The sequence below is a fragment of the Petromyzon marinus genome, chromosome 57, assembly GCF_048934315.1.
Source record: "Petromyzon marinus isolate PM22_M1 ecotype Great Lakes invasive population chromosome 57, UKy_Petmar_22M1.pri1.0, whole genome shotgun sequence".
Lineage (NCBI taxonomy): Eukaryota > Metazoa > Chordata > Hyperoartia > Petromyzontiformes > Petromyzontidae > Petromyzon > Petromyzon marinus.
This window is the reverse complement of record NC_133723.1, coordinates 5,365,678-5,392,895: the sequence shown is the minus strand read 5'-3', so window position 1 is coordinate 5,392,895 and position 27,218 is coordinate 5,365,678. Positions and strand designations below refer to the sequence as shown.

The window sequence follows — 27,218 nt, the reverse complement described above, 5'->3', positions numbered from 1 at the left end:
ACCAGCTGGCTCTGCGGAGCTCTAACCAGTAGATCAGCACCACTGCATCGCTGCTCACTCGAGTTAGAAACCACCGACTTGTGTTGGCCAGAAAACCTTGATCGTGTGCCGAGCAAAGAGGGAAAAACAACCCTACAATTCAGCTGGCTTATAAAAAAACGAATCCAAAAAATGTGTGCGTGTGTGCTAGGAATTGTAATCACATTAGCAAGGTGTGCCTCGCAGCCTTGGGACATTTCAATCCCCCTTAAGCCTCACTGACTCAAGAGGCAAAGGGCTGTTCGCGAGCTGCCTATTAACGCTGCCACGGTCTGCCAAATGTCGGTGTAACACCTTGCCCGAATGTTACCTTTGTCTCGCCGGTGCGAATAGCTACCAATTTAAGGCTGAGTTGACCCAAGGGTGGCACGGGATGGGTTCGCAGAGACACTTGCCGCCGATATTAACCTGCGGCTGGGAATAGGACCGATAGATTGTGCGGATATGAGCGCAGTGTGCTTACCGCTGCGCCGCCGCTCCCTATATGTACACACCCTATCACATTCCACACACACACGTGCACATAAAGCACATGCGTACGCACAGACAAAGATCCCCCATATGAATCTTGACTTAAAGCTTTATATATTTTTTTCTTTTCTTTGAACCTAGCTACGTGACTTTACCGAAACACCAAAAGAATATGAATCTCCCCCCCCCCCATATAGCCTTCAATACATGGTTGGGGAAAGTGCTATCAGCGCGAGCACCTCGATTTAGCCCGACCGCCTTTCTCTCCCTAGTGGCGATGTTTACTCACCGCTCCAAGTGCTCATTATGTGGCTGGCTGACAGAGCGAGGTCGGCAGGCCTCGGGGAGGCTCACGACTGGTTCAGATAATCGCCACTGCTGTTGGCCGTGAGCGGGAATCGAACTCGGGTCCCAGAGGTTCGTAGCACTGCCATTCCAAAAAAAAACAAAGATAAAGATCCCCCCCGTACAGCCTTGCCAGACAGGAATATTTTGATATTTTTTTTTCTGTATTTTCTGTTTGCACAGTTACATAATCACTTAAAGATGTTTTCTTGTTCATGTTTTTTGTTTGTTGCGGTTGCACCCGATTCAAGAGCCGAACGGCTCACAGGGCTATACCTAATAAATGAAACTATGAAACTATGAACTATGAAGCGCTGTTAGCGAGTAGCAGCACCTACGAAGGCCGGAATGGTACACGAGGGGGGTGCGGGTGGCCAGCACCACGCCCGGCAGCCTTTGTCTTCCCAGTGGCGATGCCACACGCACCTTGTTACACACACACACACACATGCGCACTATCTCTCTCACACACACACACACAACCACCTTTGCGAATTCAGCTGCTCCCACTCCGCCCCCCACCTGCTTCCTCCTCCCCGGAGCGCCGCTCGTCGTCTCGGCGAATTCCTGCTCCGTCCCCACGCGCACCCCACCCACCGTGCCCCACCGCGGGCTCTCTGCGGGAGATGTGCCAGGACTCGCCTCTCGTCTCGCGTCGTGGTCTCGGGCCGCCACCAGAATAGATTTCTAACCTCACGCCGTGACGCGCGCGCGCGCGCGCACATCGCTCTCGGCCTTGCCCAGACCACCGGCTCCACGGAGAGCATGGACGTGCCGATATTCATATATTTTTTTGAATGTTCAGAAAACACCGACTCAAAAGAGTTGAGAGAATAGAGCAAAAGGTTTTTTTTTTGACCTGCAGGTTAAAAGCTACTGAGCTATGAACTCTTGTCTCAGGGGCCACCTGGACGCACGTGGTGATAGCTCACCGTTGCACACTGCACGTGGGCATTTATCAGTGCCGGATTATCGTCGTAGCAAAACTAGCTACATGTGTAGTAGCTACACATGTAGTAGCTACGGGCCCCGCACTTTCAAGGGCCCCGCGCTAAATGCTTTCAGGCTATCAATTCAGGTTCAGTGATTCTGCACTTGCTCTATTACTACAGTACTATACTGCCTTCAACTTATGAGCGACTGGGTGTTTAAGATTACCGATTTGTCTGGCTGTATAGCAATTAAAAAAATACAATTACTTTACTGTGCAAGTAAAACAATGGGTGTTTTAAAATTTGTGTTTTTTTATATTTAGGGCCCCTTTATAACATATGCTATAGGCCCCACACTAGCTTGGTCCGGCACTGGGATTTATAATCGGCAGCCGCGTAATCTAAACGCGTATTGGTTCTAAATGTGTAGGGCAACAGTGGATGCACCTGGAGAACAATCCACGCGACACCACGGGGAGAGATCACGCAAACTCCACTCACTCTCACAGAATATCCCTCTCACACTCACCGACACACACCTTCACTTAACCACACTCACCTACACGCACTCACCTCCACTTAATCACAAAGATCCCCCATATAGCCTTAACAGACTGTAAGGCTTTTGATTTAAAGCTTTCGTGACTGCAGTAATTCATATTCTTAGTTTTTTCGGTAAAGTCACGTTGAAGAGAAACAACAAAATAACAAAATATATATAAAACAATAAAAAAAATTCTCACGACGTTTCGACCATAACTCAAACGGTCATCATCACCATAACTCAAACGGTCATCATCAGGTGTGATGACCGTTTGAGTTATGGTCGAAACGTCGTGAGAATTTTTTTTATTGTTTTATATATATTTTGTTATTTTGTTGTTTCTCTTCAACGTGACTTTACCGAAAAAACTAAGAATAAGACTGTAAGGCTGTTAGCGAGCACCTATGAAGGCCAGAACGGTACACGAGGGGGTGGGTGGCCAGCACCACCACCGACCGCCTTTGTCTCTCTAGTGGCAATGTTTACACACCGCGCCAGGTACTCATTTAAGGCTGAGTCGACCTAGGGGAGGCCCGGGACCGGTTCAGATAATCGTCACTGGTGTTGGCCGTGAGCGGGAATCGAACCCGGGTTGCCAGGTTCATAGCGCAGCGCGCTAACCGCTACACTATCTCTCACCTACACACACACACGCATTCAATCGCACACTCAATCGCTCACTCAATAACACTCGCTTAGACTCTGCAAAACAGGACAAGAACCCTTGAACTCCAAACATTTTAAACAGGCATCGCCAGTGTCCTTGTTCGAACCCGCGGACCTCATGCGTAGCAGGCGTATGAGATTATATCTCCTCGCCTCCGTGACGCTGCGTGTTGGGGCCAGCCACAGCATTGGTGGGCGTTCCAACACAAGCAGTGAAACACAGCGCAGAGCCGCGAAACTAAAGTGTCCTTGTGTCGCACTGCTGCCAACTGGGACGCTGGTCTGGGAATGAAACCAGTGTGCCGCTGATATCACCGTTTCGCCGCTCTGCCTTTTGGGAGAACCACACTTTCCTCAACCCTCTGAGTCTCTGGTAGACATGGGCAGTTGAGTGGATGAACGAGTGGCTGTGTGAGCGAGCGGGAAGGTGGGTGAGTGAGTGTGTGGGTGTGCAGGTAAGTGAGTGGCTGTGTAAGTGGGTGGGTAGGGGGGGGTGAGTGAGCGTGTGAGTGCGAGTGTGAATGGTTGGGTGAGTCAGTGAGTGATCGCCTAACCCTTGTCTCCAAAGCGCAATGCTCTGCCAGCCGTGCGTCACCACACCCACTTTATTTTCCCCATTGTGTTGGGCAAACACTTAACTTCTGTAGTTATCCTACTGTGTATATAACAGCCGAACAAATAAACAGCATCCAGTCTGTATAATCTGTTACGATTGGCTCTCGCATCATTTGCCAAAACGGTCAGGGTCTAATCTCTCTCTCTCTAATTTATTAGTTCATCGTACGGTACACGAGAGAGGGGGTGGGGGGCGGGGGGCGTGGAGGGAACAATACATTTACATTTTGATTTAAAGCTTTCGTGACTGCAGGGATTCATATTCTTGGTTCTTTCGGTAAAGTCACGTAGAAGGGAAACAATAAAATAATTATAAAACAATAAAATTCTCACGACGTTTCGACTGCAACACAAGCAATCATCAGGTGTGAAAACCACAGCAAGAAAATGTTCTTGTTTTATATTTTTATTATTTTATTGTTTCCCTTCTACGTGACTTTACCGAAAGAACCAAGAATATGAATACATTTACAGTTTCAGTTTTCAGTTTCATTTATTTGGTATAGCCCTGTGAGCCATTCGGCTCTTGAATCGGGTTCAACCGCAACAAACAAAAAAGTAAAACATGAACAAGAAAACATCTTAAAGTGACTATGTGACTGTGCAAACAGAAAATCCAGGAAAAAACAGCAAAATTCCAGAAAAAGCACCATACACCAACGCTGTGTGCAAAAATCCCAGTGGAATGCAAGTCAAACAACAACAATAACAACAACAACCACAAGACAACTTAGATTAAGGCCATCAGTCTAACTCCGTACTACAACAAACAAACATGGCCAAACCAAAAAAACGTTTTCGAAATCACCAAAATAAAGCCATAAAAGCAAAGTAACAACAGTGAGCATTGGAACTGTGACCGAATTTTCACAATAAACGACATAAACAACATCTACCACCAAACCCTGTAGCGATAGCTGTCAAATACAGAGAGAGGGGAGGGGGGGGGGCATTACGCGCGATGCGATAGAGGTCACCTGCCGCCATACCTGTCGAGATGCTCACCTCCTCTAGCTACGCCCTCGTCCCATGTTTTCTGAAACTCTGTGGCTATCTCTCTCTATCAGCTCCTCACCACCCCGCACGTGTTCTCGTGGTGCAGGTTGACGAAGGGTGTTGCATCCAAACATTGCGTTCAGTGTGCAGATTCGCCACCACACCCAGTTTCGAAAGCACAACACTGACATCATCCTTATCATCATCATCATCATCACCACAATCCAGTCATTCACATCTGCTTTTCACTCGAAGACTTTGCGGTTTTATTAAACGAGCAACGCAACACGTGCTTTAAACGTGACTGTTCGTTCCAGCCAGCCACTAAAAATAAATAATAATAGAGTACGATTATTATTTGACAATCCTTTGTCAAGTCACTGCTGGATGAATGCCAACCGACGCTGTGTCGGTCATGAAGGTTAATTTGCCCATACTTCACCACCCCCGGTCAATGAGGGATTGGTGGAACGCGGTGGGTGGTTGCACCCATTAGCACCGGGTTGCGATATCAATCACCACGGCCTGGGATTACGTACGGTGCGAAAGACGGCGAACATTCAATCAAACTCGGCTCGGCGGGCGAATCGTGCAGTGCGCTAACCACCGTGCCACCGCTCACAGCGTCCGTTTTTGTAAAGGCCCTTCATGAATTACCACTGAAAACAAACAACAAAGATCCTCCGCGTTGTAGCATGTAACATACTTTTGGGGCGATTGCTGTTAGCGAGGAGCACCTACGAAGGCCAGCACATGGGCACGAGGAGGATGGGTGGCCAGCACCACGCCCGGTCGGCTTTTGTCGCCCCAAATGAGTACCTTCGTGCGTGGGGGAACCATCGCCACTAGGAAAACAACAGAGGCGGACACTCATATACATAGTTCCCGCACGCACGCATAAGTCCATCTGCATTCATAGGACCGCAATTATCGCGAGCACATACGGCGCGTACGATGAGCGAGCGGCAAGACGACATGGTGTCACGCGTGATTGATGGACGTTGCTGTTCGCAGAGCGAGCAGAGATTTCGAACGAGAGGCGTGCGGGAGGTTAGCGGCACGGACACGCGAATTCAGAGACGTCACGTGGACTGTCAAGAGGGGCCAGCGAGTGGGGCTTTGGTCAGACGCAGCAGGCCCAGACGGAACGACGGTCGAGACTAATGATGGAGCGGCAGGACAAATGAGGAATGGACGCGCCGCAGCGGCGTGCAGCAGCGGATTCAACACGATTCGTGAAGATGAGAGCAAAGTCAAAGGGAACTCTTTGGTTCTTTCGGTCAAGTCACGTAGTTAGAAATCAAATAAAACAAATCACGACGTTTCGATTGCTTGTGTTGCGGTCGAAACGCGGCGATTTGTTAAATTTTATTTTATTTCTAACTACGTAACTTTACCGAAAGAACCAAAGAGTATGGATTCCTGCAGTCACGAAAGCTTCAAATCAAGATCAAAGGGAACTATTTACCACGTGCAAATTATAATAATTACAACAATTTGTATGATGCTTAGTTGTTCAGCCGTGAACGTCTCACTGAGTCTCGAGAGCGGTTGACAGGAGGGGCCTGCTCCTTCTGCTGCTACGTTGCAATGTTTGGCCATGAATTCCACGATTGGTGAGAGAGTTTGGCTTCGTGTTGGGGGGAGGAGGAGACCGGAGAACCCGGGAGACATCCCAGCCCCCGCGCCTACAACACATGGCAAGCCAATCTGGTTCCATTCTGCTTAGCTTCTGGGATCCGATAAGATTGTGATTAAGAATATGTGTGGGCTTGCTCAGTGGGTTAATAATGGCCAGGTCCGACGCAATAACAGCTGTGCCCATACCAACTGAGTATGGCAACAATTGGTAAAAAAAACAACAACAAGATTTTAAATGCACGCACTTTTATTTACATTCTAAAGTACAAAATACATTATTTTGACCCCACAATTAATCACATTCGATGTGCTGATTAAAAGTGAGTGGCGTCCTTTCCATATGTTTAATTTTCTTTATGCAAGCCAGTATTCAGCACATCAAATGCGATCAATTCTGGGGTCAAAATAATAAATGGTGTACTTTAGAGTGCAAAATAACAGCGTGTGCATTGAAAAAATTGTTTTTTTTTACCAAATTGTTTATGACCCTGTAGAGATGCCTATGCCAACCCTTGTCCATAGTTATACAAGTAATGCTATTTATGAAGTTTATAACTATGTAAATATTTGAGCAACCGTAGTAATTATTATTGTAATTGTTCGCCTCTCGATGGTCAGAGGCTCCCCAACAGCCGCTCTGATTGGACCAGACGTTTCCCGTCGTGGCTGGGCGCGACCATTCGAAATTTACAAAATTTGGCGGTAAAATTAAGGAAAATAATTGTTTTTAATGAAGTTACAAACACGAATAGGCCCAGGATCGGTGGGAGCTGGACCAGTTTTGTTTAAATGAAATCTTGAATTGTCACGCGAGGCGAGTCTGCATAGACAATTTCAGCTCATTAGGTTTCGTAGATCCGAAGATATTAAGCGTCAGAGATTCCCAAGAATATGAACAGATAACGCAGCAAGTTTAGTAAAAATGTGTAATAATAATAAAAAGTGTGTAATAATACAAATATGTTGTGTCTCTCTCTGAGTGTCTCTGTGTTGTCTCTCTCTGCTTGTGTGTCTGTCTGTGTGTCTCCGTGTCTGTGTATTGTCTCTCTCTCAAATTTAGTTCTACCTGAAGATGACTGCTTGTGTTGCAATCGAAACGTCGTATTCTATTGTGTAATTCATTTTCTTTCTACGTGACTTTACCGAAAGAACCAAAGAGTTATACAAATAAGAATAGGTGTTACCCTTTCTGGCAATAAAACAGGTGTTAAGATGTTCAAACACCAAAATAGAAACCTTTTTCAAGGAATCATGTCTCCATTAACCACACGTGCTTGAAGTGAACATGTAAACAAACATGCTCTGATTATAATATATGCATTGTCTTAGTGCTGTTTGTCTTGTGGCGTTATGTGGTCTGACACTGGCGAGACAAGGCCATAATGCTCTCTATGATGTAGACTGTAGACCAATCAGTTTCAAAGACAATGCCCATATATTATTAGAGCATGGTTTTTTTGCATGTTCACCACTAGTACATGTAGTCAATGCGGACCTGATTCTTTAATGTGGTGTTTGAACATCCTAACAGCGGTTTCATTGCCAGAAAGGGATAAACCTATTCTTATCTTTGAAACTTTGATACTGGCAAATAAAGGTCGAACTGATCCAACTGAGTAACTTGCGGGATCTTTTCATTCAAATATGAAAAATGTGGACGGTGTCGCCGGTAGACAATGACCTACGCTTGCGAATGACTTCATAGTATCATATTCTTGGTTCTTTCGGTAAAGTCACGTTGAAGGGAAACAATACAATAATAAAATATTGTTTTATATATTTTATTATTTTATTGTTTCCCTCCAACGTTACGGGAAACAATACAATAATAAAATATTGTTTTATATATTTTATTATTTTCTTGTTTCCCTTCAACGTGACTTTACCGAAAGAACCAAGAATATGAATAACTGCAGTCACGAAAGCTTTACATCAAAATTTCATGGTATCTTTAACATTCACGACGAAGGAGCGTATCATTGATAACAAACACACCGCAGTATTAACCAGGGCTGGCGCTGGACATCGAACCGCGAACCTCGCCGCCCGGGCCCGCCAATAGAAACCGGACCCCCATTGCGGAACGGAGCAAGTATCGGTGGTTTCTCGCCCAGTGCTTGCATGATGCTCCTACAGTTGTTCTTGAAACGCTGGGCGTGGTGGCCATTATGAACCGCACCCATGAGCCAGCGTTATTGTTATTGCGGGCAAAGTGTGTGTATGTGTGAGACTCCCAACGCTTGCTTGGGGTAGGAGATGACAGTCCAGTATGTGGATTTGCATCGCCATGCGTGTGGAGCTTTGAGGGCCCCCCCCTCTCGTACGTGCGAGGTGTTTCCTCTGGATTCCCAGCTCCCCCACGTAGCAACATACATGGTGTTGCGTTCCTGGAGAGCACAGTGTTATAGAAAAATCGTGTTTTAATGAATGATATACAATATATGGATAAAGCACAGTAAGCGATAACGCGAGAGATGCGTAAAGCAATGCTGAACAACGACTTGAGGCATCTGAAAACATCCAGCAGCCTAGTCCCGCTGGCGTGACGTAGTTCTGTTCACTCGATCGCGTTATATCCAATTCAAATCCGCGTTATATATATAAACAAAAACAAAAACGTGTTCCACCAATACATTAATCCAATTCGTGTTATCAAAACAACACGCGTCAGAGCAGAACTGACTGCACTGCTCATCTGTTTAACTTGTCAATGCCCGGCCGGGCAGCGGTGGTGGCGACGCTGCAGGTGGCTGTCGAAAGTTCAGCAAGGGACGAAGCGAACTCTTTCAACGTCAGGGAGAGAGGGAGGTTATTTAAGATACGACTGTGGGACACCCCCCCCCCTCTCCTCCCTCTTCCTCTTCCTTTTCTCCCGATTGACTTTCATTTAAATAGCTGCGGATGTTCTTAACCCGTACACAGTACAATAATACGTAGGCTATAACTATACATTTATAATTTTAGCTGCACCGTGTATTGGGTTTAGAGGAAGACAGTCTCACAATGACAGTTTTAATAAAAACGATTCAAGGGTACAAGACTCTCAATTAAATTTTCGTGCGTCTTGCTTTTGTGCGCATGTCAGTTCGCAAAAAAAAAGCCTGGTGTTGCGTAACACAAACCAGTAGCACGACTAGATGTCCTTTACATTGTGTTGTTACGATGTTCATCTGTTCATTCGAGGCCCCGTTTGTGGCCAACTGAGCCCCGGCGCGTCGCATAACGCTGCCCACACCACCCTAAACCATAGTCGCGCTCCCTGTGGTCCAGCACTGTGGAGTCAGCGGCAAGCGTTGGTGGATCACGCGTGGATGTTGTTGTGAAACTCCCTTCCCCCCTGGGCGTCGAGGAGCCGTGCCCCTGGCTCGCCAGGTGAAAGGAGGTGCAGCAATGTGTGGACTAATCTCCATCTGTTCATTCCCCCTGTACCAGGGGATAGAGCGTCGCCCCCTCGCACAAGGCGTGGGATATTCTAGGGGTGCTCCACTCTCCGCCCCAAGAGAATGGTAAACAACAACGCATCATTAATCGACTGAAAACATTTTACAGATGTAGTGTTGTATAATGACGAATACACTTCTTAAGAGGCATACTCTGTTTGTTGTCTTTCGCCTTTGACACGGTCCCTAACACACAGAGGGGTATACGGTCCCCTCACCCGATACCCTAAGGAGGAACAGCCTCCGGACTCAGCGTAACCTACAAACAGGTCTCCTTGATACCCTAAGGAGGTACAGCCTCCTGTCTTGGCAGGACTTACACGTCTCCCGCTATTCCAGAGTCCTCCGGCTGGGACCTAGCGGAGGCTATCTGACCCACCGCTGGCCAGGTGGGTCTTGACCGCTAGATACGCCGAGCCTTAGCCCTCAGAAGGGCTGAAAGGCTGGGTCCAGGGTCCTGGCTATCTTCAGCCCAGGCTTGAGTCTTCGTGTAGGGAGAGAACTCCCCGTGCTCTGCGCGGTCACCCTTCTTATATCCCTTTGTGGCCAGGTGTAACCAATCCCACATTCCCACGTGGAACTGTCTGATTGGTTCTTAACAAACTGTGGCTATGATCCTCTTCACCTCGTCTGACCCCAACCGTTATTCACAGAGAGGTAACGCTGCACTGCCCCTTTGATACCTGGTGGCAATGCAGGTTACCGAACAGTGAGTAGTTAGCGCCTCTACACAGATATAAACCCATCGCGGCGGTGACAGCACCCTCCTGAGAAAGAGTCTTACGACTTCCGCTAGATCGCGTGCGATGGAGGTAAAGTGTGGGTATTAACCACCTCTCTCAAAAAGTGTGGCCAGCGTCGAAAGGGTGCACCAGGGTGGTAAGGGTAGGGCAGCATGGTAAGGGTAGGCCAGGATGATAAGGGTAGGCCAGGATGGTAAGGGTAGGCCAGGGTGGTAAGGGTAGGCCAGGGTGGTAAGGGTAGGCCAGGGTGGTAAGGGTAGGCCAGGGTGGAAAGGGTAGGCCAGGGTGGTAAGGGTGCACCAGGGTGGTAAGGGTAGGGCAGCATGGTAAGGGTAGGCCAGGGTGGTATGGGTAGGCCAGGGTGGTAAGGGTAGGCCAGGGTGGTAAGGGTAGGGCAGGGTGGTAAGGGTAGGCCAGGGTGGTAAGGGTAGGCCAGGGTGGTAAGGGTAGGCCAGGGTGGTAAGGGTAGGCCAGGGTGGTAAGGGTAGGCCAGGGTGGTAAGGGTAGGGCAGGGTGGTAAGGGTAGGGCAGTGAGGAAAGGGTCGGCCAAAACTTCCCTTTCTATAATGGGACATTGCAGGGCAGCGTGAGATGCTGCAGGGCTGCAGCTGGTTCATCTTGAACGAGTACCGAGTACACGGCTCGTCCACACGTCTTCTCTGCAGAAGTTATTTTTACGACATTGGGGTTTCGCCTGGACGTGTATAAATATCCTGCTAACAAAAATATAAATTCACAATTTACTGTCCACTGTCAGTCCGCCGCTGATTAAAGGCCTCCCCACGCCCTGTGGTTTATGTGGAGGATGCCGGCTAAATGCAAATCACAACTCGATTGCTTCAGGCTCCAGAGTTGACAGAGTTGACAGCTCAACAATTGAGTCTCTCCACTGCTGGATGAAGACCTCTTCCCCCAAGTCGCCTCCATCACTCGCCCACACAGCGACCCGCTCGACGCGCGGGTGGATTTTCACAACTGGCCCGGCGAACGCCATGCGCAAAGAGAACACGGGCGCTGTAGGCTACTTAGATTATAATAAGAACTTTTCAATTCTTAACGCGCGAAAATGTTTGCTGACCGAAGACGGAATTGTGCGAGCTCAGTGTCAGATCACGTGGCGCGGTTCCAGTGAGACTCGGTGAAATGTCGAGCTGAAGAGATGCGCCTTCTGGATGGGTTTTTTGAAGGAGGAAAATTATTGATCGTTGCGGATGTAAATAGGAAGATGGCGTTCCAGATGACGGGGGCTGCGATGGACGAGAAGCAATTGTTTGGGGGGGGGGGGGTCGATAGGGGGGCAGGTCAGAACAATCCGATGTTATTCATAATAAAGGTTTTTGGGTTAGATCGCGTTTATTTATAAATGTGTCGTAACCCTCCACCACCCGACACGGCCAATCAGCAAAAAAAGTGTCACGTTGACAAAAGACAAATAATTCACTACTTTAGCCCACCGGTGTGTTGAAGAGTGAATCCACATTTACAGTTTGAGTACGACGTTTCGCTGGTAAATACATCCAGCATCATCGGGCAATTCGCCAGAATGGTAAAGCCCTCGCTTGCTCCCGGTTTTATATAGAGCAGCAGGGTGACGTCATCACTTAACTCATATCAGGTGCAGTGATTAGAGGCGAAGGGGGGGGGGTATTGTAATTATATAATCGATTAGTAATCAGTCATTGGTTATGATTAGTAATGAGTTGTAGATTAGTAATTCTTTAATCAAAATGTAATGTGTATTATTTAATAATACGCTTCCAGGCCGCACTAAGCCTGTAGCTGTCAGAGCGATTAAAGTTATTCTTGTTCCTCTCAATTTCAATGGATTCTCTAATTAGTCTTTGCCAGTAATAATTAGTTTTACACACCACTGCAACATTGTCAAAATCAATTGAGTGTCCTTGTTGACAAGCATGTTCTGCCACTGCCGACAGTTGTGTTTGAGATAATTTAATATTTCTCTGATGTTCTTTTAGTCTTACGCTGATGTTACGTCCCGTCTGCCCAATGTAGCAGCTGCCACATAAACAATTAATCCGATATACACCTTCTGTTGATAATTTAGGTAATGCGTCTTTAGTGCAAGATACTAGTTTTTGAATTTTGTGTACTGTACCAAATCTTACTGTAATGTTTTGCTTTTGCAAAACACGGGCTAATTTGTCAGTTACTCCTGAGATATATGGAATTTTTATTGTTTTAACAATCTGGTCGCTTTCAGCAGTATTGCTTTGCGATCGTGATTTGGCCAAATCAAATTACCCCCCCCCCCCCGCCTCTAATCACTGCACCTGATATGAGTTAAGTGATGACGTCACCCTGCTGCTCTATATAAAACCGGGAGCAAGCGAGGGCTTTACCATTCTGCCGAATTGCCCGATGATGCTGGATGTATTTACCAGCGAAACGTCGTACTCAAACTGTAAATGTGGATTCACTCTCCAACACACCGGTGGGCTAAAGTAGTGAATTATTTGTCTTTTGTCAACGTGACACTTTTTTGCTGATTGGCCGTGTCGGGTGGTGGAGGGTTACGACACATTTATAAATAAACGCTATCTAACCCAAAAAACCTTTATTATGAATAATATCGGTCGCGAAAGCCTACGTGTTAATCCGATGTTAATCTGCACTCCTCAACACAACCAACTTCACCAACCCGCACTGACCAGCATGGTGAAGTATGGTCAAACATCTCCCATGGCCGATATCGAGGCATCGGGTGGCAGTGCTGTAGCGATAACCACTGCTCTGTGTTCACAGCAGTAACGATCTAATATAATATCATGAAGATAAAATGGGTATGTTGCTTTTCATGTTTGAAACTCAATTTACCAAAAGCACTCCAACCTTTTCTTGCCAGCCTCGATATTTCCTTATTATGTTTTTTTTTTATCGCAGTCGGCTTGTGATCACCGCCGTAGGCAAACACTCTGTGATGTGCGTTATAGGCTGTTTCCCTCCGACTTTACACCTCCTATGTCTGGAAGGGGATTGAAACCTGCCTGAAACATTCCGGTGAATAAATGAAGACTGAATGGATGAGTAGATGAGTGAGCGAGCTCGAGAGAAAGTGGGAGAATCGAAAATGTGTCGGTGAATCGGTTGGGTGAGTGGTTAATTAATTGGTTGAGTAATGAGCGAGTGAGGGGTGGATACGTGGATGAGTGAGTGAGTGGGTGTGTGAGTGAACGGGTGAGTGTATGAATGAGTGGGTGTGAGTGAGTGTACGCATGAGCGAGTGGGTGGGTATCTGAGTGAGTGAGTGAATGGATGAGAGAGTGGGTGACTGAGTGAGTGAGTGAATGGATGAGAGAGTGGGTGGCTGAGTGAGTGGGTGAGTTTTCGGATGAGTGAGTGTATGCATGAGAGAGTGGGTGGTTGTGTGAGTGACTGGGTGAGTGAGTGTACGCATGAGCGAGTGGGTGGCTATCTGAGTCAGTGAATAGGTGAGTGAGTGTATGGATGGAAGAGTGGGTGGGTCAGTTTTCGGATGAGTGAGTGTATGCATGAGAGAGTGGGTGGTTGGGTGAGTGAATGGGTGAGTGAGCGTACGCATGAGCGAGTGGGTGGCTATCTGAGTCAGTGAATGGGTGAGTGAGTGTATGGATGGAAGAGTGGGTGGGCCAGTTTTCAGATGAGTGAGTGTATTCATGAGAGAGTGGGTGTGTGAGTGACTGGGTGAGTGAGTGTACGCATGAGCGAGTGGGTGGCTATCTGAGTGAGTGAATGGGTGAGTGTATAGATGAAGAGTGGGTGGGTCAGTTTTCAGATGAGTGAGTGTATGCATGAGAGAGTGGGTGTGTGAGTGACTGGGTGAGTGTACACATGAGCGAGTGGGTGGCTATCTGAGTGAGTGAATGGGTGAGTGAGTGTATAGATGGAAGAGTGGGTGGGTCAGTTTTCGGATGAGTGAGTGTATGCATGAGAGAGTGGGTGGGTATGTCAGTGACTGGGCGAATGAGTGTATGGATGAAAGAGTGGGTGGCTATCTGAGTGAGTGAATGGGTGAGTGAGTGTATAGATGGAAGAGTGGGTGGGTCAGTTTTCAGATGAGTGAGTGTATGCATGAGAGAGTGGGTGGGTGTGTGTATGCATGAGAGAGTGGGTGTGTGAGTGACTGGGTGAGTGAGTGTATGCATGAGAGAGTGGGTGAGTGAGTGTATGCATGAGAGAGTGGGTGTGTGAGTGACAGGGTGAGTGAGTGTACGCATGAGCAAGTGGGTGGCTATCTGAGTGAGTGAATGGGTGGGTGAGTGTATGGATGGAAGAGTGGGTGGGTCAGCTTTCGGATGAGTGAGTGTATGCATGAGAGAGTGGGTGGGTGGGTGAGTGAATGGGTGAGTGAGCGTACGCATGAGCGAGTGGGTGGCTATCTGAGTCAGTGAATGGGTGAGTGAGTGTATGGATGGAAGAGTGGGTGGGCCAGTTTTCAGATGAGTGAGTGTATTCATGAGAGAGTGGGTGTGTGAGTGACTGGGTGAGTGAGTGTACGCATGAGCGAGTGGGTGGCTATCTGAGTGAGTGAATGGGTGAGTGTATAGATGAAGAGTGGGTGGGTCAGTTTTCAGATGAGTGAGTGTATGCATGAGAGAGTGGGTGTGTGAGTGACTGGGTGAGTGTACACATGAGCGAGTGGGTGGCTATCTGAGTGAGTGAATGGGTGAGTGAGTGTATAGATGGAAGAGTGGGTGGGTCAGTTTTCAGATGAGTGAGTGTATGCATGAGAGAGTGGGTGTGTGAGTGACTGGGTGAGTGTACACATGAGCGAGTGGGTGGCTATCTGAGTGAGTGAATGGGTGAGTGAGCGTACGCATGAGCGAGTGGGTGGCTATCTGAGTCAGTGAATGGGTGAGTGAGTGTATGGATGGAAGAGTGGGTGGGCCAGTTTTCAGATGAGTGAGTGTATTCATGAGAGAGTGGGTGTGTGAGTGACAGGGTGAGTGAGTGTACGCATGAGCAAGTGGGTGGCTATCTGAGTGAGTGAATGGGTGAGTGAGTGTATGGATGGAAGAGTGGGTGGGTCAGCTTTCGGATGAGTGAGTGTATGCATGAGAGAGTGGGTGGGTGTGTCAGTGACTGGGCGAATGAGTGTATGGATGAAAGAGTGGGTGGCTATCTGAGTGAGTGAAAGGGTGAGTGAGTGTATAGATGGAAGAGTGGGTGGGTCAGTTTTCGGATGAGTGAGTGTATGCATGAGAGAGTGGGTGGGTGTGTGTATGCATGAGAGAGTGGGTGTGTGAGTGACTGGGTGAGTGAGTGTATGCATGAGAGAGTGGGTGAGTGAGTGTATGCATGAGAGAGTGGGTGTGTGAGTGACAGGGTGAGTGAGTGTACGCATGAGCAAGTGGGTGGCTATCTGAGTGAGTGAATGGGTGAGTGAGTGTATGGATGGAAGAGTGGGTGGGTCAGCTTTCGGATGAGTGAGTGTATGGATGGAAGAGTGGGTGGGTCAGCTTTCGGATGAGTGAGTGTATGCATGAGAGAGTGGGTGGGTGTGTGAGTGACTGGGCGAATGAGTGTATGGATGAAAGAGTGAGTTAGTCAGTGTGTAAGCCGCCGCACCCTGTTTTAGAATCGCAACACCTGACACCATAATCCCGATCATTCACATCGTACTTTCTCTGTATCATTTATTTATATTATTACTGCTAGCATAGTAATAATACAATGTGTTCGCGGCCAGCATTACGATTTGTAATTGAGTTTTGGATTTAGCCGACGACAATGATCGGGCCATATTTGTGTTACAACCGAACAGCACGGCAGCTGCCCGCATACAAAGATCCCTGCTATAGCCCTAACAGACTATTGGGGAAAGTGCTGTGAGCGAGCACATATGAAGTCCGGCACGGCACACGAAGGGGTGGGTGGCCAACACCGCGCTCGACCGCCTTTGTCTCCGCAGTGGCGATGTTTACTACACACCGCACCAGGTACACATTTTTTGGCTGAGTCGTCCTAGGGGAGGCCCAGGACCGGTTCAGATATTCGTCGCCAATGTTGGAATTGAACTCGCTTCGCCGGGTTCGTCGTGCAGCGTGCCAGCCACTACGCCACCGCTCCCCCAGGTACAACAACAACAACAACCGCCATTCGCCACTATGTGGCGGTGACGTCACCGCGACGCTTGTGCCAGGCTATGTGCACCTTGTCCCCCAGGTACTCACACACACTCACTCACATGCACGCACAAACACGGTAACATTTCATCACCTGCGTGGTTCATTGTCACGGGAGGGGACGCCCAACCTGCTGCGGGAGTTGAGCCAACTTGAAAGGAGCAAGCTGATCCATGAGAGCACGCTGACATTTCTCTCGTGAAAACGCGAAATACATGTTTTATTTTATAATTTAAATTTATTATACACATACCGCGGGTTTAAATGGATGTGGTGGCTGTAATGTGAAAAAATATATAATGAAATTGCCCGATGTATTGCCCAGGGCTCAGTGGAGTCATCCCGGCGGGCAAGGCTCTTTATTTGTTTATATACTTATATATTTATATTATTCCATCAATTCCTTGCCTCTCAAACCGCAAACCACATCTGTCACTCACGTCTATGGCTGTAAAGTGGCTCGTTTGACTCTCTCCTCCACCCCTGTCTGCAAATAACACTAAAATAAACCCACTCCCTTCTCTTGCCCGGGCTCCCGTGACTTAGACAAAGTCAAATATCTCCCCTGTGTAGCCTTTACCAGGCTTTAGGGGCAAGTGCTGTTCGTAGCGAGGAGCAGCACCTATGAAGACCGGCAACTGTGGCACACAGGGTTGGCCGGGGTGGCCAGCACCCGCCGTTGTCTCCCTCGTGGACGATGTTCACACGACGGGGGACGGGCACTCGTGTTCTTTCACAGCGTCTTGAGACGCACTCCTCGTGTCAAATCACCTGCGTGCAGTCCCACAGAGCCGGTTGGTGAAAATTCCACATTCCCGTGGCAGAGGCGAGTCGTTCCCATAGGGGCAGCCGCTGTTGACTTCCACACCAATGTGTTGCTAGTCGTGTTATCGGCGCTGGATGCGGGGATGATGGGCTGAGTGATACCCCCCGCCATCCCTCTCTATCCACCCACCAGCATCAGTTTGTCCACTGCAGTCGATCGGTAGGTCGATCGTGTGTGACGGTGGGGGCAAAGTGTGGTCAGGATTACCTATTCCAAGACGTCTGGCAACAACGTGGAAGAGCAATCAGCCAATGCGGCTCTCCAATCAACGTGCGTTCTCTACCTGGAGACCACCTTTCGCCGGCGGTAGAGTGAGCAGGCAATTGCAGGGCTGCGCCTTCACCTTGTTTACTCGGGTGAGAACGCTGGCAGAGAAGATAGTAGGACACAGACTGCACATTATGATCACGACCACCTACAACACCACGCCCGGAATGCTACCTCTGCATGTTAATGTGATTTTATTCACACAATGCATGGAACTTGAATCGCCCAATGACGAGTCGCTGTAATTATTGATTCTGCAGTGTCCTAACATGTGTAGAACCAGTCAAACCGGGTCGTGTAACGATGAGTGATGGGATACTATGATATGCGTGTGCGTGTAAAGTGGTTGTAAGTGCGCGTGTGTCGTGATATGCAACATTAAAACAATGTTTTCCAAATACAAACGATGTCTAATTAATGCTAATTTATTGCCGTTCGTGAAATATTTTTTTGCTAATGTGACTTTGTGGTGTATGGGCGTGCGTCGATTTGTGTCAGGGATTGTTAATTATATTGAGATGTTCCGTCTATATATATCGGCATGTACATTATTTTATAACAATATTAATATTTATTGCATCTATAAATAAAACTTCCTTACGGGTAAAGGCATCTCGTGCATTTACCAATCAATTCACCGACGAGTAAAATTCTAACAAAAATAATCAACAACCACTGCTGCATGAATGTCTCCCGACACCATGTAACTCGTGGAGTTCTGTGCGTTGGTTCCCAATGTTTGTCTGCAATGGGCCACTGCTTCCGTCCGAGCTGATTATATACGGCCGCATGTAGACACCTCCGTATAAACCCACGCGCCATTTGTACGTATATAATCCCAGGTGGCATTGAATTGTAGTGTATATAACTGTAAACCCACTACTTGCAATGTAAATGGGTGCCACGGTGGCTAGGAGATGTTCACTGCTTCGCCTGGTATACAGGAGACCGTGGGTTCGATCCCGAACCCTGACGCCTGCTGTATATCTGGAGTTTGCGGTGTCTCTCTCATCATCATCATCATCACGGTGGCTAGGGGATGTTCACTGCCTCGCCTGGCATACAGGAGCCCGTGCGTTCGGTCCCTCGATTTTTCTCCGGATCCTCCGATTTTCCCCTCCACCTTTAGAATCAACATCACGCGTTTAGGGAAGTTGGCTGCTCGACATTTGCACGCGACATGGCCACTTCGTTGAGCTCTCATTTGTGGCCAGGTCGCTTCTAAAGAAGAGCTATATAGCTCAGTGCCCCTTTACTGTTCTAAAATAAATCCACGCATTGCATTACAATCTATATACCCCCACGTTGTATGTTATTGCAATGTGTATAAAGCCACGTTGTACAGTAATGCGATGTACATACGCCTGTGTTATATTGTATACTAGCTTTACTACCCGGCTTCGCCCGGGACTAAATTCACCACGCCCGGCCGCCTTTGTCTCCCCAGTGGCGATGTTCACACACCACACCAGTTACTCGTTTGAGGCTGAGTCGACCTAGGGGAGGCCCAGGACCGGTTCAAATAATCGTCACCGGTGGTAGCCGTGAGCGGGAATCGAACTCGGGTCGCCGGGTTCGTAGCGCAGCGCGCTGACCACTACACTACAATGCGTTACGTTTCCACATGCGCGGGTCACGTGACAGATTTGACGTCACAGCTCACTTGCCGTGCAAAAAAATATGCATTATTGAGCTCATGCCCCCCCCCCCCCAAAAAAAAACGTGTATTTTTATAATGTTTGCATGGTGTACAGTCTGGAAAGTACCCACATGGCAAATTTCAAGTTTGTTGCATGTCGGAAAGTAGGCTAAACATTTTGAACAGACACACATTCACAACTTTGCCTTTTATATATATGGAGATAAATCCACGTGGTTCGTGTTGTGACGTTGCACTTCTCGCTGTCCTCACGTGATCGTAGGGCGAGTGGCTCCGATGGGACGGACGCCCTCCAGGGCACTGTCACCGCGAGATATTGGTGAAGGATAGATACAGAGAACTCATTTTCATTCCCACGGAATTCATGTTTCTGTGCTACTGCTGTTGGTGATGATTGATGATCATAGTGGTGATTGACGGTAATAATGGTGGGGGTGGTCCAGTGCGGTGATGGTGGTCGTTGTAATTGTTGTTGCTGTTGGTGGCGGTAGTCACGGTAGTGAGGGCACTTCAAATGTGGAGCAGAATTGGAACTTTCCACGGCACTCACACAAACGAGAGCCCCACAACGTAGCCTGTGGATGGTGGACTAAACCATTCAAAACACATTTTTTTTTTTTAATGAGCTATGTGGCTCTTTTTCAGAAGCGACCTGGCTATCACAAACGATAGCTCAACGAAAGTGGCTCATCATCACGTGGACATTTATAGCAGCAAAATACTCGAAACGGATGCCGATTCTGAATGTGGAGGGGAAACCCGGAGGACCGGGAGGAAAAATCTACGTAACCATGTGGATAGAGAGAGAGCGAGAGAGAGAGCGAGCGACATGGAGTAGGAAGAGAGGGGGTAGAGAGAGAGGGGGGGGGGCAGAGAGGGGGGTAGAGAGAGAGGGAAGGGGTATGGAGAGCAGAGCGAGAAATATTTTGTTACATAAAGCAAAGCATTTAAAAAAACAAAAAAACCGAAATGATGAACGAAGCAAAGTGCCGACTTACACCGAGCATCTTCTTGTTTCCTCTGATCGTAAAAAAAGAATAATAATAATAAAAAGAGAGAGACAGGCAAACTCCAAATATACAGGTGTCAGGGTAGGGATCGAACCCACAACACCCTGTATACCAGGTGAGGACCCTCTGTGCGGACCTCATGGTAAATGTGGTGGTGGTCTAACAATAGCGGTGATGGTGGTCTAATAATGGCGGTGATGGTGGTGGTGGTCTAATAATGGCCGTGATGGTGGTCTAATAATCGCCGTGATGGTGGTGGTGGTGATGTGATAACGACGACGTTGCAGTAATTGTCACGATCTCAGTGACACTTTTTGTCGAGGTGATGATGGTGGTGGTGGGGCTTATGTTTTTTTTAAGTGGTGATGGCGGTTGTGGTGGTGGTGATGGTGATGATGACCACTCACTCCATCGTGCTGGTGATGATGATGGCCACTTACTCCATCGTTATCATCACCACCACCAGCAAACAGTCACGCACCCACACAACGGCAATAAAAGAGCTCCCGCTTCTAGATTTGACGCATTCGTGGCTGCAAGGATCCATATTCTTTGGTTCTATTCGGTAAAGTCACGTAGGTAAAAAACAAAACAACAAAAAATCACGACGTTTCGGCCACAACACAAGTGGCCTTCATCAGGTGAAGGGACCAAACTGTCCAGAGGACAGCGTTGGAGTGAAGAAAGCCAAGCGTTGGTCGCCTCCTTTAAGCTGTGTGGGGGTACACAGAAATGTCTTGACAAAGGAATTAGCATAAAATGTACTACTGTGAAAGCTTGGAATTAGCATAACATGACATTACACCACCGTCAGAGTTTGGAAAGCCGCTTACTTGAATAAATATACTGTACCATTGAAAATTAGTTTAATTTTGATTTAAAGCTTTCGTAATTGCAGTAATTCATATTCTTAGCTCTTTCGGTAAAGTCACGTTGAAGGGAAACAATGAAATAATAAAATATATAAAACAATCAAAATTCTCACGACGTTTCGACCATAACACAAACGGTCGTCATCAGGTGTGTCGGTTTGCATTAATGTATTTATTTTTAAACGGTGTATTTATTTATAAAAAACGTCAGCGCCACGCGCAGCGATTTGGCAGTTTATTTAGAAGGACTAGTCCATCTATGTTCTAAAAAAAGGAGGGGGGAGACGAAAAATTAATGTATGCTGTCTGAAAGCCACTGTAAGCATGAACAATCAATTAAGACCTGAAATGGTTAATCAAATCTTTCCAATGATTGCTAAGCCAGAATCCATCTTCTCGGTTGAAATTGTCTCTATGCTTGTATATGTGGATAGCCTCATGAACGAATCTCTCATGGTAACCAGATGGCTTACAAAGAACCTCTGTCTTGGAAAAGTCAATGCCAGATCATTGTTATAATTCAGTAGGCTCACATGACATTGACTTTTCCAAGACAGAGGTTCTTTGTAAGCCATCTGGCTACCATGAGAGATTCGTTCATGAGGCTATCCACATATACAAGCATAGAGACAATTTCAACCGAGAAGATGGATTCTGGCTTGGCAATCATTGGAAAGATTTGATTAACCATTTCAGGTCTTAATTGATTGTTCATGCTTACAGTGGCTTTCAGACAGCATACATTAATTTTTCGTCTCCCTCCTCCTCTTTTCAGAACATAGATGGACTAGTCCTTCTAAATAAACTGGCAAATCGCTGCGCGTGGCGCTGACGTTTTTTTTATAAATAAATACACCGTTTAAAAATAAATTAATTAATGCAAACCGACACACCTGATGACGACCGTTTGTGTTATGGTCGAAACGTCGTGAGAATGTTTTTGTTTTATATATTTTATTATTTAATTGTTTCCCTTCAACGTGACTTTACCGAAAGAGCTAAGAATATGAATTAGTTTAATGTTTGGTTCGATTTAGAACATCTTTCCAATGGTTGCTTAATTTGAAGATGGTTTCAATTTAGAACATCTTTCCAATGGTTGCTTAATTTGAATATGGTTTCAAATTAAGCAACCATTGGAAATATGTTCTAAATCGAACCAAACATTAAACTAATTTTCAATGGTACAGTATATTTATTCAAGTAAGTGGCATTCCGAGCTCGCGCTTCTCGCTAGCTCAACAACCCCGACATTAACCACGAGAGGGCGCTCTCCGCACGTCGGGGACGCGATGGGTTCCAACCAACGCCATACCTTTAAATAAGACGGCGGCTTGGGGGAGAAGTCTTCATCCAGCATCTGATAGATCATGATGATGATAGTGCACGGAGTAATGGCGTAGTGGTTTAACATAACATCAGTGGCGAGTGATATCTGAACCGGTCCAAGACACACCTCCATCAAAGTAACTGAACTCCTCACAGTGACCAGGCGTGGTGAAGTGTGGGCATGGGTTTTTTCTTGCTGTGGTTGTCCCACCTGATGACGATTGCTTGTGTTGCGATCGAAACGTCGTGATCTATTGTTTTTCTACCTACGTGACTTTACCCAAAGAGCCAAAGAGCATGGATTCCTGCAGTCACGAAAGCCTCAAATTCAAGATTATGGGAATGGGTTTTGTTTTCACCCATACTTCACCACACGCTGGTCAGTGTGAGGGTTGGTTTGTGACCATCGCAATTTGACCTTCAGCCCCTTTCCTCGCCAGCCTACACTGACCAGCTCCGGTGAAGTATGGTCATGGCTCAAGTACGGGTCACATAACTAGCCCCAGGAGCAACGCGGTGTGCCGAGGAATCATATCAGGCCAGTGGGTGGTTCACACAAATTTCTGTCCGCTTGTGAACAAGAAAATATATTATGTATCAAGGAAAAGACTCGGAGCGTAAATTGTAGAGTTTGGCAGCTGTGGGAATGGAGGCGATTGCTCGGGGTGGTTATTTAGGGGGGTTTTATTGTATTCAGCTCATGTCTCTCGTAACGCATGACTCTGCTTCATGTCATTCGCAGGTACACCACGTGGTACACATTCCCCTCCAACTCATTTGACACCCACCAACCCAGCGACTGGATTGGCGGATTTGTGAAGGAGGTTCATTGTCTTGCTTAACTGTTCCCTCATATTAATATTCTCTATGACGATGACGCTGATGATTATTATGTCGTTCGTTTGCATCAGAGATTTTGCGTTGACCCTATAGGACCCGTGTCGAGCAGAGATGGTCCTTGCATGCCACTAGACATCTGGCAGTTCACCAGCAATAGTCACAAGCAAGCCCGACTCTGCAGGCGAGACACCAAATGTGAAAACCGGCCCGTGGCTCTAAACATCTGGTAGTATAGCTTTGGTTCAAGCACAGACTGACTCTGCTGGTGAGACATTGAACGTCGAAACTGGTCCAGGATTTGCTGGTTTTAAACCAATGCTGCGAACAAAATTAACCGGACCAGAAGGCTGTGCGACTGATGGGAATGTGCAAAAAATATAATTTGATGTTCATCGCGGAGAGACAGATATGGGACGGAGGCGTGTGTGGTCTTATTAAGTGTGTCATGCTACATTAGTTCGATTCCTGGCCACGGATAACGTCTGAACGGGCGCAATCCTCAGAGTACAGAAAGACTCATGACATCGTAGAGATGCCATAAGTTTAGCTGAAGACAACTCCGAGTAAACGAAGGGGCATTTGTTATTTACGAACACATCTTTAGGCGGACCAAGAGCCATTCCGATTGGCACGGTTGGCTACGTACGGTGCTAAAGAAGTTCAACATACATCCATTGGGCGTTCACAAATCATAATTCATAAATCAAACTCTCGGGACACGTTTTGATATTGATGGTCCCATCACAGCTTGCTGACGAGCTGCCAGATTGATATTTAGATATACGCCTTGGTACGGCGCCAAACTATTAGTAAAACATAAAACAAGATAATCATCAGCGTGGTTGTGGAAAATATAAGTAGCACAATGAGTAACCAAAAAATGATCCCTACCTGTCTCTTTGCAGAACTCATGCAAATTCAATCTTGTGTTGACTCAGAGCAAGCGATGTGTTTGTAATGCGTGCTCGCGACGCCTTAGCCACTAGGGGCCGCTAAACTCCCAATATAGCACTGGAAACTGGGTGCTTCAAATAAATATTAACACTTCGGATAATTTGCGGCAGTACCACGAGAAATGTGCTGCTGCCTCCGGGCCCTGGAGACCACCTGGGGAAGATTCCAGGCCACGTGTTGACAACGATGGCGAGCAAGTGGGAAACTCTTTGACTTTCTGAAGCTATTAACATTTTGTTATCATGTTACTACAGTGCATTATCCGTTCTTTTTCCATTAAAAAAACGATAATCCAATATAAGTGTTAACTTCTTTTTGAAGCACCCCCCCCCCCCAGCATATAGTATAGCTTGAACAAGAAACGATTCCTGAATCGAACAGCGAATCGTTTCCCTCAACCGAAGGAAAAAAAACCTCACAAGCCTGATGCAATGCGAGTGAAACGAGCGATGGTGGGGGGGGGGGGGACGGATGGTGGGGGGGGTAACTTTAGACAGCCCGCCCCCACTCACTCATGACTCGAGGCCCCCCCCCCAACCCCCAAGATTATTCCAGACGCTCGTAGCAAACCTCGACCTTCTCACACTCACTACACTGGCCAGCCAGCCCCGCGGCGACCCCAACAACAACATTCACCAAGGCCGGGCCAGCCCGCGCCACCTTCCATGTGGCCAAGCACCCAGCCGGGGCCTGGCCCTACAACCTTGACTAGCGATAGCCCTAGCCCCATCCCAGTGCCGGATTAAGCTAGTGCGGGGCGTGTAGCATGTATTATAAAGGGGCCCTAATTAAAAAAAAACACGTAAATATTAAAACATAAATGTTCAACTTGTATAGCAAATCGTATTTTTTCATTTGCTATACAGCCAGATAATACGACCAATCGCTAACCTTAAACACCCAGTCGTTCATAACAGTTGAAGGCGGTATAGTACTATAGTAATAGAACAAGTGCAGAATCACTGAACCGGAATTGATTGCTTGAAAGCATTTAGCGCGGGGCCCTTGAAAGTGCGGGGGCCGTAGCTACTACTACACATGTAGCACTACTACACATATAGCTACTACACATGTAGCTACTACTATTACACATGTAGCTACTACTACTACACACGTAGCTACTACTACTACACGTGTAGCTACTACTACACGTGTAGCTACTACTACACGTGTAGCTACTACTACACGTGTTGTAGCCACTACTACACGTGTAGCTACTACTACACGTGTAGCTACTACTACACGTGTAGCCACTACTACACATGTAGCTACTACTACTACACGTGTAGCCACTACTACACGTGTAGCTACTACTACTACACATGTAGCACTACTACACATATAGCTACTACACATGTAGCTACTACTACTACACATGTAGCTACTACTATTACACACATAGCTACTACTACTACACGTAGCTACTACTACTACACGTGTAGCTACTACTACACGTGTAGCTACTACTACTACACGTGTAGCTACTACTACTACACGTGTAGCTACTACTACACGTGTAGCTACTACTACACGTGTAGCCACTACTACACATGTAGCTACTACTACTACACGTGTAGCCACTACTACACGTGTAGCTACTTCTACACATGTAGCTACTACTACTACACGTGTTGAAGCTACTTTTGCTCCTACGGTAATCCGGCGCTGCCCGAACCGACTCACCAGCTAACCCCACTAACTAGCGCTAGCCTTCACCTTGAACAATGAACCAACCACACCATACCCCTGACGCTAACTATGGCCGAACGGTTCCTAGTACTGGCTCTACTTCTAACCCTAACACGTTCAAAACGAGCAAACCAGTCCCAACCCCTTAACCATAAGGGGCCGTCCATAAATGACGTCACGCACCAAGGAGGGGGGGGGGTCAGACATTTGTGACGATGTGTGACGAGGGGGGGTTTGGGAAATGTGACGTCACATCAACATGCGCAACTTTAAATAAATATAGGCAACACGTTCTACTTAATTAAATATACTTTTTAATAAATGTTTTCTCCTACAACATCAGAGTGCAGCGCCACATTAAATACCCACTACAATGACAATAGTTTAAAGCGATTTGAAGCATTTTTATTTTGGGGGGGAGGAGGGGGCGGAGCTTTGTGACGTCATATTTGAGGGGAGGGTCTGACTTTTTGTAACGCCGTGTGACGAGGGGGGGGGGTCAAAAATCGTCCAAAATTGCGTGACGTCATTTATGGACAGCCCCTAACACATTCGCCAAGCAGCTCCTTACCTCTAAACCTAACACGCGAACCGCATAGCCAATAGTAAGTCGCCCTACCCCTAACCCTACCACTCTAAGAACGAGCCAATCAGCCCCTAGTGACTAGCCAGACCCCTAACATTAACCCCCCAACCCTCGTCGCATCTCTCACGATTAATCCCGTCTTCGTTTTCATTCGTCGATTCTTCCCTTGGCTCTTCAAGGACCCCGCAATACAGGGCGGGGTATTTGGGTGGGGGGGGGGCAATAGGAGGAGGGGGAGGGGACAATAGGGGTAGGGGGCGCGATTGGAGGAGGGGGGGGGGGAATGAGGGGGAGGAGGCAATAGGAGGAGGGGGGTAATAGGAGGAGGGAGGTGGCAATATGAGAAGGGGGCAATAAAAGGATGAGGAGCAATATGAGGAGGGGGAGGGGGGCAATAGGAGTAAGGGGCGGGATTGGAGGAGGGGCAATAGAATGAGGGGGGGCGGGAAATAGGGGGAGGGGGCAACAGGAGGAGGAGGAGAATAGGAGGAGCGGGGGGGGGAATAGAAGGACGGGGGGCGATAGGAGGGAGGCAATAGGGGGGGCAATAGGGGGAGGGGGGGCAATAGGGGGAGGGGGGGCAATAGGGGGAGGGGGGGCAATAGGGGGAGGGGGAGCAATAGGGGGATGG

At 47.4% G+C, this 27,218-nt stretch overlaps 1 protein-coding gene across 1 annotated transcript in view; it reads right to left on the bottom strand.

Annotated features, from left to right (window-relative positions):
• Nucleotides 1–241: 241 nt before the first annotated feature.
• Nucleotides 242–27,218, bottom strand: part of DUT (deoxyuridine triphosphatase) — a 272,920-nt gene continuing 245,943 nt past the window's right edge. Inside the window, exon 5 of the transcript XR_012929717.1 lies at nt 242–251. The gene's annotated coding sequence lies outside the window, so the exon portion shown is untranslated. The remainder of the gene's footprint in view (nt 252–27,218) is intronic.